Below are 14,531 nucleotides of genomic sequence, written 5' to 3' on the forward strand. Positions count from 1 at the left end.
GAAGGAAGCAAGTTAAGAGACATGCATTAGAGACAGGAGTGCAAGGTACCGAGAAGGTAAGCTAACAGTCATTCGTTCCTAGCCATTTAATTATATTGAGTCTAAATTTAGGATATGGTTGTTCCTTTCTGAGGTCGTGCAATAGTGCATTCCAAGTTTGTGCTGCAATAACTGGGAAGCTAGGACCTCCCGCTGTGGCACGTTTAAATCTAGGCATTTCCAGGGTATGGGCATTGGCTATTCTCGTTGGTCGTGTGGACGATCTTCTATTTATCCTTTCAGCAAGGTAGGGTGGGGCCAAGTTGTTTAAGCATTTAGAGGTAAGGGAGGCTGTTTTTAGAAGTATCCTGTCAGATATTTTTAGCCAATGAACCTCTCTTCTAGCATCAGAGATGTGTTCTCTCCTAGGGATATTCAGAGCTGCTCTTAGGGCATTATTTTGCATTCTTTGTATTTTGTCGATGATATTTTTGTTGGCACCTGAATAGAGAGCGTTATAGTAGTTTAATCTCGACATTACAAGGGCATTGGCGAGGGTGATGCAACTCGAGGTAGAGAGGAATGGTCTGCAAGCTCGGATAAGCTTACAGGTATAAGCTGTGGAGGATGCGAGTGAGTTGACTTGTTTCTTAAGAGAGAGAGTGGCATCAAGATAGAAGCCTAGTGTTTTGACCACTGGCATCACCTTGATGAGATTGTTGTCGATATTGAAGGCGGTATAGTTAGGGCTAAGTTTTTTATGTTAGTTTCAGAGCCTAGGATTAGTATCTCAGTTTTATCGTCATTCAAGCAGAGGCTGTGAGATGCCATCCATGCCTGAATGAGGAGGTATACTCTGTTTACTAAGGCTGTGTCCTCCAAAAAGTTGCCCGAAAGGGGAATGAGGATCTGGGTATCATCTGCATAATTTGTGTAGGTGATACCCAGTCTGTCTAATTTGTCGAACAAAGGCTTAGTAAATATATTATACATAGTAGGTGAGACACAGGATCCTTGGGGTACTCCACAGGAGATTTGAGTTGGGTCAGCAGCCGTTAGTGGGGAAAAGACTTGCATTGTCCTGTTGGCCAGGAGGGATTGGACCCAGGCTATGGCTTCCCCTGAGAAGTGCGCTGCTGACCTAAGATGGTTACATAAGAAGGCATAATCCACTAGGTCGAACGCTGCAGAGAGGTCCAGGAGAAGTAGCATAGCTGTTTGTCCCTTGTCCTTCAACTCGTCAATTTGAGTCTTAAGGTATAGCAAGGCAGTTTCCGTACCGTGGACGGGCGGAAGCCAGACTGTCATGATCCTAGTAGGTGATTAGCTTCTAGGTATTCCTGAATTTGAATATAGGCTACTCTATCAATAATTTTAAGTAGAAAGGGGACAGTGGTAATTGGTCTATAATTGGTAGGGATAGTAGGGTCTAGTGTTTGTTTTTTAAGCAGGGGGAGGACCCAGATTTCTTTGAGGTTATTGGGTACTGTAGTGGTTTTAAAGGAAGCGTTTATGAGCTTGGTGATAAATGGGGCAAGGTCTCTAGCCTCATCCTTTATAATTTGTGCCGGGCAACTGTCGCCCTTACAGTTAGATGGTTTTAGAGAGAGAATGATTTTTTCCGTGTCAAGAATAGAGATTTCTTTAAAGGTAAATGGTGTAGTTGTGTTACAGCCAGTGTCAGGTGATGGTTTTTGCTCAGAGGGGGGCAGAGAGGCTTTTTTAATTGCTATTTTCTGTTGGAGTTTAGTGATTTTGTTTAGGAGGGCTTTTTGAATTGCAGTGCACCATGGCTTGTCCTTCGGGACAGTGTCTGCCGGTGGATTTGGGGCTTCCATTTCGAGGAGGATGGAGAACAGTTTCTTAGTGTTGGAGCTGGCTTTTGCAATTCTATCATTGAATATATTTTTTTTGTGTTGGTTATTTCTTTTTTGTAGTGTTTGGAGATTTCTGTTAATTTAGCCTTATTGACAGTAGTCGGGGAGTGGCGCCAGATCGTTTGCAATTTTCTTTTCTGTAATCTTAACTCTTTAATTTGGGGTGTGAACCATGCGTTGAGGTGGGATTTTTGTCTGGCTTTGCGCATTTTTAGTGGGGCGGTGGAGTCCAAGGCTTGTGACATGGCAGTATTGAAGATTTCCACTAGAGAGTTAGGGTCAGCATTATTGTTAACGTTATTCAGAGAAGGGAGGAGGTGCGGGAGTAGTTTTTCTGCTGTGATGTCCTTTTTGCTTCTTGTGGGGAGTGGGGTGCCATCTCAATGGTTTTAGGACTAAGGAGGTCGAGTGTGGCTGAGAAAGTAATGAGGTGATGGTCGGACCATAATTGTGGTACATTATCTGTAATAATAATGTTACAGTTCGAGTCAGCCACCCAATCCAAAGTTCTACCTTTGATGTGGGTGGGGGATAGGACTTTATGTGTGAGTCCATGATCTTTGAGAAGTGCAGCTATAGCTTGGGTGTGTTTGTTTCCAACCTCATTGAAGTCGAGGTTGAAATCCCCCAGTAGCAAGGATTGTGAGTGGTTTTTGGTGTTGCTAGTTATGATATCTGTAAGGTCCTCCTCAAAGGTTCCTAGTGGGCCAGGAGGTCTGTATATCAGGTGGATTGTTAAAGTACGATTGTTAGATAGGGGAAGTTTAGCCGTGAGAACTTCACATTAGGGGCATGTAGTTGGAGTGGCAAGTCTAATGGACAGGCTAGTTTTAGCGATGATGGCTAGGCCGCCACCGCGAGAGTTTGGCCTATCCACTCTGAGTATCTGGTAGCCCTCGGGTATTGCTATCATGAGGGCAGGACCTGCTGCATCATGGAGCCAAGTTTCAGTTATGGCTAGTAGGTCTAGATTCTCATTGTGTAATGTGTCTGCAATTTCAGAGGCATGGGCTACTAGGGATCTGGCGTTGATAAGTGATCCCGATAGGGATAGTGTGCCTTTATTTGTGGGGTAGGTGGGAGGTTTGGTTTCAGGTTTGTTGGGACTAGCAAGTTTTTTTTTTTACTATATTGGATGTAATCCGTTTATTAGGAGTGGTTAACACTGTACGGTTGTTGGTATTTTTAGGATCATAGAGCCGGGATAGTCTAGATCTAAGTCTCATGTTTCTATCCAGAGGAGGGCCCGTTAGGAGGGTGGCTAGAGCCATAGTGACTAGGAGGCTAAGTGTAAGTACTAAAGGTAGGGTTCTCAGGTTGTCAAGCATGTTCAGGGTATGCCGTGGGATCTCAAATGGTGTTTTGGGTCAGGTGAGATTCACTTAGTAGGCTAGTAGCAGGTTAGTGTTGATTGTACAACAATTGTACTAGTGGGTTAGGTAGGCAAAAAAAAGTTGCACAGGTAGGCTAGTGTCAATAGCACAGATAGGCCAGTATCAATTGCACAAGTAGGCTAATATCAGTTGCACAGGTAGGCTAATATCAATTGGACAGGTAGGCTAATATCAATTGCACAGGTAGGCTAATATCAATTGCACAGGTAGGCTAATATCAGTTGCACACGTAGGCCAGTGTCAGTTGCACAGGAAGGCTAATATCAATTGCACAGGTAGGCTGATATCAATTGCACAGGTAGGCTAATATCAGTTGCACCAGTAGGCCAGCATCAATTGCACAAGTAGGCTAATATCAGTTGCACAGGTAGGCTAATATCAATTGCACAGGTAGGCTGATATCAATTGCACAGGTAGGCTGATATCAATTGCACAGATAGGCTAATATCAATTGTGTTGGTAGGCTAATATCAATTGCACAGGTAGGCTAATATCAATTGCGTAGGTAGGCTAATATCAATTGCACAGGTAGGCTGATATCAATTGCACAGGTAGGCTAATATCAATCGCACAGGTAGGCTAATATCAATTGCACAAGTAGGCCAGTATCAGTTGCACAGGTAGGCTGATATCAATTGCACAGGTAGGCTAATATCAATTACACAGGTAGGCTAATATCAATTGCATTAGGTGGGTTAGCGAGCAGATTTGAAGGGTGAGTAGTAGTGCATATAATCAAGCCTTGGACGGTTGCATGCGGCAGTTGTGTGAAACAGTTGCATATATGACCCATAATAGTTTGAGGGGGTGACTATCTGGACTATCTGGTCATACAGGTGAGCATTATACAGTTACAAGAAGTGTTCACTTGGGATCCTTAAAGTTTAGAATTGCGATGTGGCCCGGATGTTTGGGCAGGTGAAGGAGTATGCGGCTCAACGTTCGTGTCCGCCCATTAATTGCTATAGATTTGCTGGTGGGCAGATTGTGGGGCCAGATCACCGTCGTGCGAGCATGAAAGAGTATATTTGTGAGGCGAATGGATATAGTAGAAAAGAGATGCAAGGTTGGATCATACCTTAAGCTGCCGCCGACGACAGAGACAGTGCGCATTCAAGCGCATAACAGGCGCAGAACAGGGCCTTTTCTTGCCGGGCCTTCTCGTGTGAGGGCCGGCTTCCGCCTGCTGGCGGATGTTGCTGTAGAGAAAGGAGGCCCGTTGCTTAGCAACGGTAAGCAGCCTCTATGTGGGGCCGCGTTGCACCGGCCATCTTTGGATCAGGCTGATGTATGAAACAGCTGATCTGGTGCCGGATTTGCGCACATGGGAGCTTTAAACAAGTATGCAGGCACGGAAAGTGCTCACCAGTACTGCTGGGAGGCGCATCCACTCAGGATATCTTTTTCTGGGAAATTACGGTCCGCCGCTCGCGTTGCCCGTAGGAGTAGCTCGGTGTCGGTTTAGGGCAGGATGCAGGATTATAGCTGCTGGTGGTGGGGGGAGAAGGGCTCCTGCCCTCTCCGTCATGTGGGGAGGCTGCAACTGGTTTCCAGGCGCAGAACAGGGCCCTTTCTTGCCGGGCCTTCTCGTATGAAGGCCGGCTTCTGCCTGCCAGCGGATGTTGCTGTAGACAAAGAAGGCCCGTTGCTTAGCAACGGTAAGCAGCCTCGATGTGGGGCCGCGTTGCGCCGGCCATCTTTGGATCAGGTTGATGTATGAAACAGCTGATCTGGTGCCGGATTCGCGCACATGGGAGCTTTAAACAAGTATGCAGGCACGGAAAGTGCTCACCAGTACTGCTGGGAGGCGCATCCTCTCAGGATATCTTGTTCTGGGAAATTACTGTCCACCGCTCGCGTTGCCCATAGGAGTAGCTCTGTGTCGGTTTAGGGCGGGATGCAGGATTGTAGCTGGTGGTGGTGGGGGGAGAAGGGCTCCTGCCCTCTCCGTCTCGTGGGGTGGCTGCAACTGGTTTCCAGGCGCAGAACAGGGCCTTTTCTTGCCGGGCCTTCTCGTGTGAGGGCCGGCTTCCGCCTGCCGGCGAATGTTGCTGTAAACAAAGGAGGCCCGTTGCTTAGCAACGGTAAGCAGCCTCGATGTGGGGCCACATTGCTCCTGCCATCTTTGGATCAGGCTGATGTATGAAACAGCTGATCTGGTGCCGGATTCGCGCACATGGGAGCTTTAAACAAGTATGCAGGCACGGAAAGTGCTCACCAGTACTGCTGGGAGGCGCATCCACTCAGGATATCTTGTTCTGGGAAATTACGGTCAGCCGCTCGCGTTGCCCGTAGGAGTAGCTTGATATGATATGATATGATATGATATGGCATTTGTAACGCGTCTATGCACAAGTGTTTCTTGGTGTTGGTTTAGGGCGGGATGCAGGATTGTAGCTGCTGGTCGTGGGGGGAGAAGGGCTCCTGCCCTCTCCGTCTCGTGGGGCGGTTGCAGTGCATGCTTTTGCACTGAACACGCTTTTCCTTCGCTGTCTTGTCTCTTTTCTGTATCGTTCTCCTTCTTTGCGTAGAATTTTACCTTGCGGTATGCTACTGTGCTTTCCTTCTTCTTGCGCGTGGTTTTCTATGCTTTCTTTCCTTGCGAGCCGGTTCTGTGTCTTTTCTGCTGCCTTTCTTGTAGGTAATGGCTTTCATGCTTTTTTAGGTGCAGACTTGTATGTGCGTGATGGTTCATGCTTGATGCGCACTGCTTTGCATATGCGTGGCACTTGCTATTCTTGCTTTCTTGTTTCCACAGGTTGCGGTGGCTTTTCCACACCAGAGCTGAATCCGAAGACTTGCGGGTTCAAGATCGTTCGCAGGATTAATCCACACTTTAGTATGCAGAAACGATGGTCAGGTCCTTGGAATAACATTTCTTTCTTGCAGGAGCTGGTACCGGTGAACATCACGCTGTCAAGCAGAATAACACGAAGCGAGGAGAACTGTCCTGGGTGTGGTTTATATAGCTGGCCACACCCGACCATGCCCAAAGCCTCTCAGACACACCCAAAAGCTGTTATGCAGCATCCAACGCTGTTTGTTCAGTCCTTCTCCATGTTGGAGGGAAACAGGAAGTGATCAATCCTCTTCCTTACCCATTGGAAAATGGATGTGGCACCAGATGCGCCAAGCCTGCACCCAACTGTGCTTCCCAGTATTTACACCTGAACTGGCATGAGCCCCCAAATAGCGCCTATGAAGCCTGTGTGACCCAATGGGGTTTTTTGATACATGTGCATATGTGCAGGGAATGGGGTAGAAGCTTCCCATGGAGCTAGTGGTCGTGACACAGGCATACACATGTTGAATGTAAAACTGATTGTTCAGGCATATTGTGGGAGCACAGTGCAGAGGGGGTTACCATTGGACCTAAACAGTTTCCGGTAGAGGACAGACATGGCAATTGCATAGATTCCAGGCATTGAAGGGAAGGTCTGGAGGGTGCCAGGCGAGTACCTATTCAGACCAGAAACACCACTGGATGAGCCAGAAGGAACAATAGTGCCCGTAGACATTAAGGCAGTTTTGGCAATGGAAGATTGGATTGCAGTACATGCAACATATGACAAAGGGAGGGTGTGGAGAGCAATAACTGCAATGCAGAAGGGTGCAGGCCAACAACAGTGATGGATGAGGAGCTCTTTGGGGAAGAGGGATTGGAGATGGAGATGATGTTGGAAATGAGTGTAAGATTTTGGTTACAGATTAATTACAGAGAGGTTGCACAAAGAATGGCAATGGCACTGGTGGCACCGCCCACATTCTGGGAGGAGGACATGGCCAGGACCACACGTCCCTATGAAGTAATGTGCATAAGGAGCATAGGGGAGGTAAAGATAAAATTAAAACCTGTAGCAATCTTACCACGAGTAAAGCAGTACCCCCTAACAAAAGAAGCAGACGAGGGCATTTATGAAACAATCAGCGCCCACATCGAGAGAGGCATCTTGGTGCCATCAGAATCTCAATGCAACACCGCAGTGTACCCCATACACAAGGCAAACAGGGGGCCCTGGTGTTTTATTCAGGATTTATGCCCTCTTAACCACATTGTAGAAGCAGAGTATCCTGTAGCAGCAACCCCAGCAACAATACTGTGTGGAATTCCAGCGGAAGCCACTTGCTTCACTGTGATTGATTTGAAAAATGCCTTCTTCTCAGTGCCATTGCACCCAGACTCACATGAATTGACCAGATTTAAGTATCATAACCAAAAGAGGAAACATATCAGACTGCCAAAAGTGTACTGCGAGTCACCATCCATCTTTAACAGGGTGATTCAGATGGATTTAGGATACAATGAAACAGAGAGCGTAGTGCTACAATACATAGATGACATCCTGATTTGTAGCAAGACAGAAGACGAATGCAGGACAGATTCAGTACACATGTTGACAGTGTTAGCTGACAAGGGGTACAAGGTAGACAAGGCCAAACTCCAGTAGTGTCAAAAGGAAGTACTGTACATAGACAGCTGATATCCAAAGATGGCAGGTATATTGCCCCAATGAGAGCACAGACAATACACAACACACCACAGCCTAAAACAGTGAGAGAAATGCAGCAATTCCTGGGGTTGTGCAACTATTGCAGAGCATAGGTTTTCGATTACAGCACATACACAAAACCACTCTTAACAGCACTGAAAGAAGCACAGAGAGGAGCAATGTCACTGACATGGACACAAGACATGACTGAAGCATTCAATGAGCTGAAGGAAGCGATATGTACAACTCCAGTGCTAGGGAACCCAGACTATAAAAGAAAGGGAATTCTTCTTATTCTCACACACTGACGGTGTACTAATGAAGGTGGTTCTGGCACAGAAGACAAGCATGGGCCATAAGCCAATTGCCTACTATAGTGGGCAACTTGACCCAGTAATGAGAGGACACTACGCGTACAAACAGGTGGTCAGTCAAAAGGCCGAAAACATAATACCGAATGACAAAAATCTCGAAAACAAAATCTCGAAAAAAAAAAATATCAAATTATTTATTTATTTATTTATATGTGTTTTTGGGGTCAGGTAAGTAAAATAAAAGGGTTAAAATAAAAAAAAATAGAAAAAAGGGGGGTTTCGAAAAAAACGTCATTAAAAAAATTAGATATTTTTTTTTTCAGCCTTTTTTTTCGAGATTTTTGTTTTTGAGATTTTTTTATTCGGTATTATCACTATGAACCGTACAAACAATCTCTGGCAGCTGCAGCCTTCATAGTAGAAAGAGCATCTGCAATATTAATGAGGTGCACCACCACCCTTTATGTGGAGCATGCCCTGTTTGCTATATTGTACAAGCCAAATAGCACATTGACCACACATGGAGCATCATGATATGAGATAATACTATCAAAGGCAGAATTAAGGATAGTAAGATGCAAGACTGTAAACCCAGCACTATTCATGGCAGATGTCTATCAACCAGAGGATTGGGCTCATGACTGCACCAAGAACATAGAGCAATTCAGTGAGGCAGGCAAGGTGGAGGAAGAAGCACTTGAGGGGAGAGACGTGCTCTGCATTGATGGTTCTTCAAGGATTGATGGGATCAGGAGGACTAAGGCTGCTGTAGTAAGGTTGAAAGTGGAGCAGACAAGTGAGGCAGTCGCAAGTACCCGGTTACATCTAATTTTTCAGCGCAAGCAGCAGAACTAGTGGTCCTCATATTGGCCCTACAACACAGCATTGGTAAGAGTGTGAATTTACTCTGATAGTGCATTCGAAACATAAACAGCACATTCAGGATTGGCACGATGACTTAGGAGAGGGTACAGGAGAGCTGATGGGACCCCAGTACAGCATGCTTTGCTGTTAGGTTAACTGATTGAAGTAATAACATACCCACAGGAGTTGGCATTGGTGAAGTGCCCGGTGCACACCAAAGGGGAAGACGCCATCTCAAGAGGAAATGAAGCAGCTGATTATGAGGCAAAATGTGCATCATATTTTGGGGATTTGTGGGAACTGAAGAAAAGGCCCAAAGTTCTGGGAGGAGTGCCAAAACATGGTGCTGAGAGAAGGGTACAATCACCTGCCAGAGACCCAAATTATGGAACTATAGGGAGCGCCACCCAAGGAGGAAAAGGAACTATGGGTAAGAATGGGGTGCTCCATGTCTCCCACAGACGCCCTATGGTGACAGAACACTAGCGCAGTTGCATCATCCAACACACACAGGGACAGAGGTCATTGCTGCACGCATTGGAGAATCATGGTTTTGTCCCAATCTAAATTAACATGTGGCAAATTTCATTAGTGCCTGCTTAACCTGCCAACAATTCACTGCTGGGTCACCCTGAGATTTGTGAGAGGAGCCATACCCAGACCCGAAGACCCATTTTTGCACCTCCATGTTTACAATGTGGACATGATCCAGGTATGTCAAGGATACCGCTATATGATAGTGGTTGTCTGCCCATTTTCAAGGTGGATAGATGCTGGACCCTGCTCACGTGTTGATGCACTACAGGCAGCCAAATTCCTGGTCCGGGAAGTATTCCCAAGATGCAGCGTTTGTGAGGTCCTGCAGTCTGAAAATGGCCCTCACTTCACCAATAAAATGTTCCAACACATCACTCCCCCGCTAGGAATAAAACACAAATTTGCATGTGCGTACCACCCATAAGCAGATGGGGTGTGTGAACGCCTCAATGGCCTCCTAAAGTAGAGCATTGCCAAAACTCAGCAGAGGACCAAGAAAAACTGGCTTTACTGTTTGACAATGGCATTTTTCGATTTGCGCAACAAGCTAGGGTCCGACTACCATTTAACGCCCTACGAGGTAGTGATGGGAATGTGCATGCATCTCCCACTTGCTCCTCCCACTAGAGCACTAAAAGACTGTGAAAATACTGCTGAAATTCTGGGTCAAGAAATGTACGACTATGTCACTTCACTGGTTTCTAAAGTTTCTTTTATCTCTCGCCAGATACAACGGACACAGGGCAGGCCTGAAGACGACGAGCAAAAAACCTCTAACGACACAGAACAAGAGACATCCAAGGAACCTTTAGTGCAAGTGGGAGACCTAGTTCTCCTCAAGAACTTTGTGAGGTGCTGGAATGCGCCCATATTCACAGGACCTCATGTAGTGGAGGCTGTGACTGATCGAGCTGTTCGCTTAGAGGGGAAACAAGATGTGAAGCCCTACAAAGCCTCAGCTTCACCCAGAATCACAACTGCAGAGATCAACAGGGCCAGCGCTGCGACTACCGATGGTCTGCAAGAAAGTGCAAATGCCCATGAATTAGAGACTATTGGCCACCCCATGATCGGACGCTCCCAAGTGGCTGAAGCAGCCATAACAACACTGGTGCAGCCTGACCAGTGAAAATTGTTGTTCATTGTCTATTCTCCACCACCTGCAAGTCATAAAATGTTCACACACTTGACAGCTGAAACACAATTTAACCGTTTCCTTTCTCGCACACACCGGATTGATGCAAATTGATAGGCAAATAGCATGATGCTGCCTCGCGTTGCAAAAAACAAAGGGGGTGGGGGGTGTTGCGTAGCAATTTCAATTGTATACGCATGCACGAGCCGCATCGAGGCTCGCGCATGCGCAGAGAATATTAAATGCTGTGCGCCGGCAGTTCGCGCCGGCGACCGGAGCAGACACACGTCTCCGGCGTCCACTCTCTGTATGCCTGCATGCATGCGTGTGTGTGTGTGTGCGAGCGAGGCCCCGGCACGCCCTAAGGCCCATAACACTGGCGACGAGGGCGGACACAGAGCCATCCTCCGCTCCGACGGCATCGGAGTGAAGGAACGCTGCTGCATGTGTATCGATCGGATGCACACGGACCCACGCGCACGGCCGGCGGCCATTTTCTTTTTTCTCTTCTCTACACGCGGAGTGCAGTGGTTGCGGCCCGAGAGGGTGCTCGTGCGCCATCTGCCTCGTGCACTGCTCCAGAGAAATTTTTGGAACCACCACAGCCCAGACACCACAGGGTTGTGGTAAAGACAAGAAAGAGAGTGTGATTGCACTCTGAAGACCACCAGTTACCTCGGCTCTTACCAGACAAGGACCACTGTGAGTACACTATGGGGGAAGAAGGAGAGGAAGAAGAAAATGCTGTCGCCCCAATACCTCGCAGAATGCACAGTACTCTGGCTCCTATGCCTGAATTTGACACCACTGGCCCCCCATCCAAGCTAGGGCCGAAGTGGATCACATGGGTTAAGAAGCTGGAAATGTTTTTTAGAGCCTCGGGGAAAACGGAAGATGAGGCGAAGATTGCCATCATGGTCTATTCTGCAGGGACCGAGGTTCAACGCATTTATGAAACTCTCAACATTCCAGCAGCGAATTATGATGCGGTCAAGCAAGCCTTCCGTGACCACTTCCTTCCTATGGCGAATGTTGACTTTGACAGGTTTGTCATGGGTGCGGAGAAACAATTGGAAGAGGAATCACTGGACCAGTTTTGCGCTCGTCTGAGACAACTAGCGAGCTCCTGCAGATGGGTCAACGAGGAAGAAATGGTTCGTAACCAACTGCTGCAAGGTTGCTGCTCAGGTAAACTGAGGAGACAAGTGCTAAGAGAGCCCGGACTGACTCTGCAGCAAATTCTGGACATGGGGAGAGTGTACGAACTGGCGGAGGCAAGAGGGGCGGAAATGGACGCTGCTACACTCTCCAGGAAGGAGGAAGAGGCATACGCTATAGGACGCTCAGCCATGGGGAATGCGAGATGGACACCAAAGAGAAGTGAAGGGCCCACGACGCAAGGGAATGTCTCATCGTTTTCATACTGTGGATACGATCTGCCGCATGTGGGAGAGTGCCCAACAAAGTCAAGGACCTGTGGTCGATGCGGCACACCGGGACACTATGCGAGAGTGTGCAGGGCGACGACGCCAGTTACGGTCTTGAGAGGACCAGAGAGAGTCGGCAGGGGTGTCGCTGGAAGAGTAAGGGGCGTGTCCTCTGTCGAACAAGGCATGCAAGATCTCAATATCGCAGAAGAGGAGGAGGAAGATGAAGAAATATTTTTCATTTCAAGCATTGCGCAAGGCCCTGGGGACCGTCGACAACCCAAATGCACCGTCAACATTAGCGAGATGCCAACTCCGGTCCTCATAGATACTGGGGCGTCCGTCTGCGTACTTGCAACAAAACATTACAATGCTCTTCCTGGCCCACCAAGGCTGACAAATTCCACAGCGCGAATCTACGCATTCGGAGGGGACACACCTCTTCCCATCCAAGGAGTGTTTGTGGCCCCGGTCTCTCATGGTCAAAACAGAATAAAGGCAAGGTTTTTCGTCACCAGCGTAAGCCCCCACTCCCTCCTAAGCTGTGCCGCGTCAGAAGCGCTCAACATCGTACACTTCACCCTTGCTGTGTACTTCACAGATCTGGACCGCCTACTACAGCGTTTTGAGAGGATATTCACTGGCATCGGAAAGCTCAAGGCAGAGCCCATACGGTTGCACATAGATGAGTCTGTGAGGCCGACTGCGCTTAAACATCGGCGTATCCCTTTTCATCTCAGGGAACAAGTGGTGAAAGAACTACAGTCACTGGTGGACAAGGACATTATCGAGAGGGTAGATGGACCCACTCCCTGGGTCTCCCCAATTGTGGTGGCCCCGAAGCCGAAACAACCAGGGGCAGTACGCATCTGCGTAGATATGAGGCTGCCCAATGCAGCAATCAAACGAGAACACCATCTCACACCAACCCTAGATGACATCGTAGGAGAGCTCCAGGGAGCCAGGGTCTTCTCGAAGCTTGACCTGAGGTCAGGCTACCACCAGTTGGAACTCCACCCTGAGTCCAGGTATATTACGACCTTTTGGACCCATGAGTGGTTGTATCGATACAAAAGTCTTAGCTTCGGGATCTCGTCCGCAGCAGAGGTCTTTCAGAATGCCATCAGGGGGGCACTATCAGGACTAAAAGGGGTCATCAACATGTCAGATGACATCCTAGTGTTTGCAAAATCAGAAGCGGAACACCTGAAGCGCCTTGAGCATACCCTGGAGAGACTGTGCAGTGTCGGTTTAACCCTACATAAGGAGAAATGCGAATTTCTGAAGGACAGGCTTGAATTTTTCGGATTTATATTTCACGCTGGAGGGATTTCCCCGAATACGGAGAAAGTGAAAGATGTCAGAGATGATCCCGACCCGAGTACGGGAGTGCCGGTGGAAGACGATGGGCCGCCAGAGGCTCCGGCGGCACCCGAGGACCCCGACGCCAGAGCACGCAGATACCCGAGCCGGGCGGGGTGCAAGCCACCGCTGAGGTTCAAAGACTTCATCATGGACCCTACCTCTTAATTAAGGCAGAGGTATTGTGAACGTTATGATGGGCCCGTTGGCCCCCATGTTTGAAAATGTTGTTTTGTTTTGGGGGGAAAAGGAGGGATGTTGCGTAGCAATTTCAATTGTATACGCATGCGCGAGCCGCATCGAGGCTCACGCATGCGCAGAGAATATTAAATGCGGTGCGCCGGCAGTTCGCGCCGGCGACCGGAGCAGACACACGTCTCCGGCGTCCACTCTCTGTATGCCTGCATGCATGCATGTGTGTGTGTGCGAGCGAGGCCCCGGCACGCCCTAAGGCCCATAAAAGGGGGGTTCTGGGAGTCTCTCTGCCAGACATTAGTCCTGGATGCGAGAGCCTTACCCAGATTCTTTAGCTCACTATCTTTCACTACAGAGGAGAAATATCCCAAACATAACAGTCTTTGTCCTGCCCACGGGCAGTCCAGCACTGAAATGCTAGGCAATTCTCCTATGAACAAGAGTACCATCAGCAACCCCAGGCACGTGTTTCAGTCTGGTTGAACCTCATCAGTAGGCTAGAGCTGTGCATCTCTAAGAATAGTGAGCAAGGGGTCCACGTCTGTATTCTCCTAGTAACTTAGGGTAAGACCCAAAGTTAAGTTACTTAAATATGCAAAAAACACGTTAACCACCGTGAAGCATTGTCCAACCAATTTGTACACTCTATAAGGAGAACCAGGCATTTTCGAGCCCAAACTTCCAAAGTATATTTCCTGGTATTCATAGAGTACTTGACCAAAGCTTATCCACAACTTGAAAACAGCGCATACCCCGTTCTACCCACATTAAGAGACCCATCCATAAGAAAAGTCTGGTAGGAAGTATTTGCTTTTGCTATAAATGATTATTAAGTTTGCAGAGCTTGAAGATACTGACAACTACTAAAACAATAACGCTTTTCTTGCATTTTTCAGGCGGGCAACTTTATCATCCCATCAGCTGCTCAGACTAAGCAGCGTAAGTGGTCACAATGGA

This window comes from Ambystoma mexicanum, chromosome 2p (assembly GCF_040938575.1).
Source record: "Ambystoma mexicanum isolate Mex_15411 chromosome 2p, UKY_AmexF1_1, whole genome shotgun sequence".
In the NCBI taxonomy this organism is placed as follows: domain Eukaryota; kingdom Metazoa; phylum Chordata; class Amphibia; order Caudata; family Ambystomatidae; genus Ambystoma; species Ambystoma mexicanum.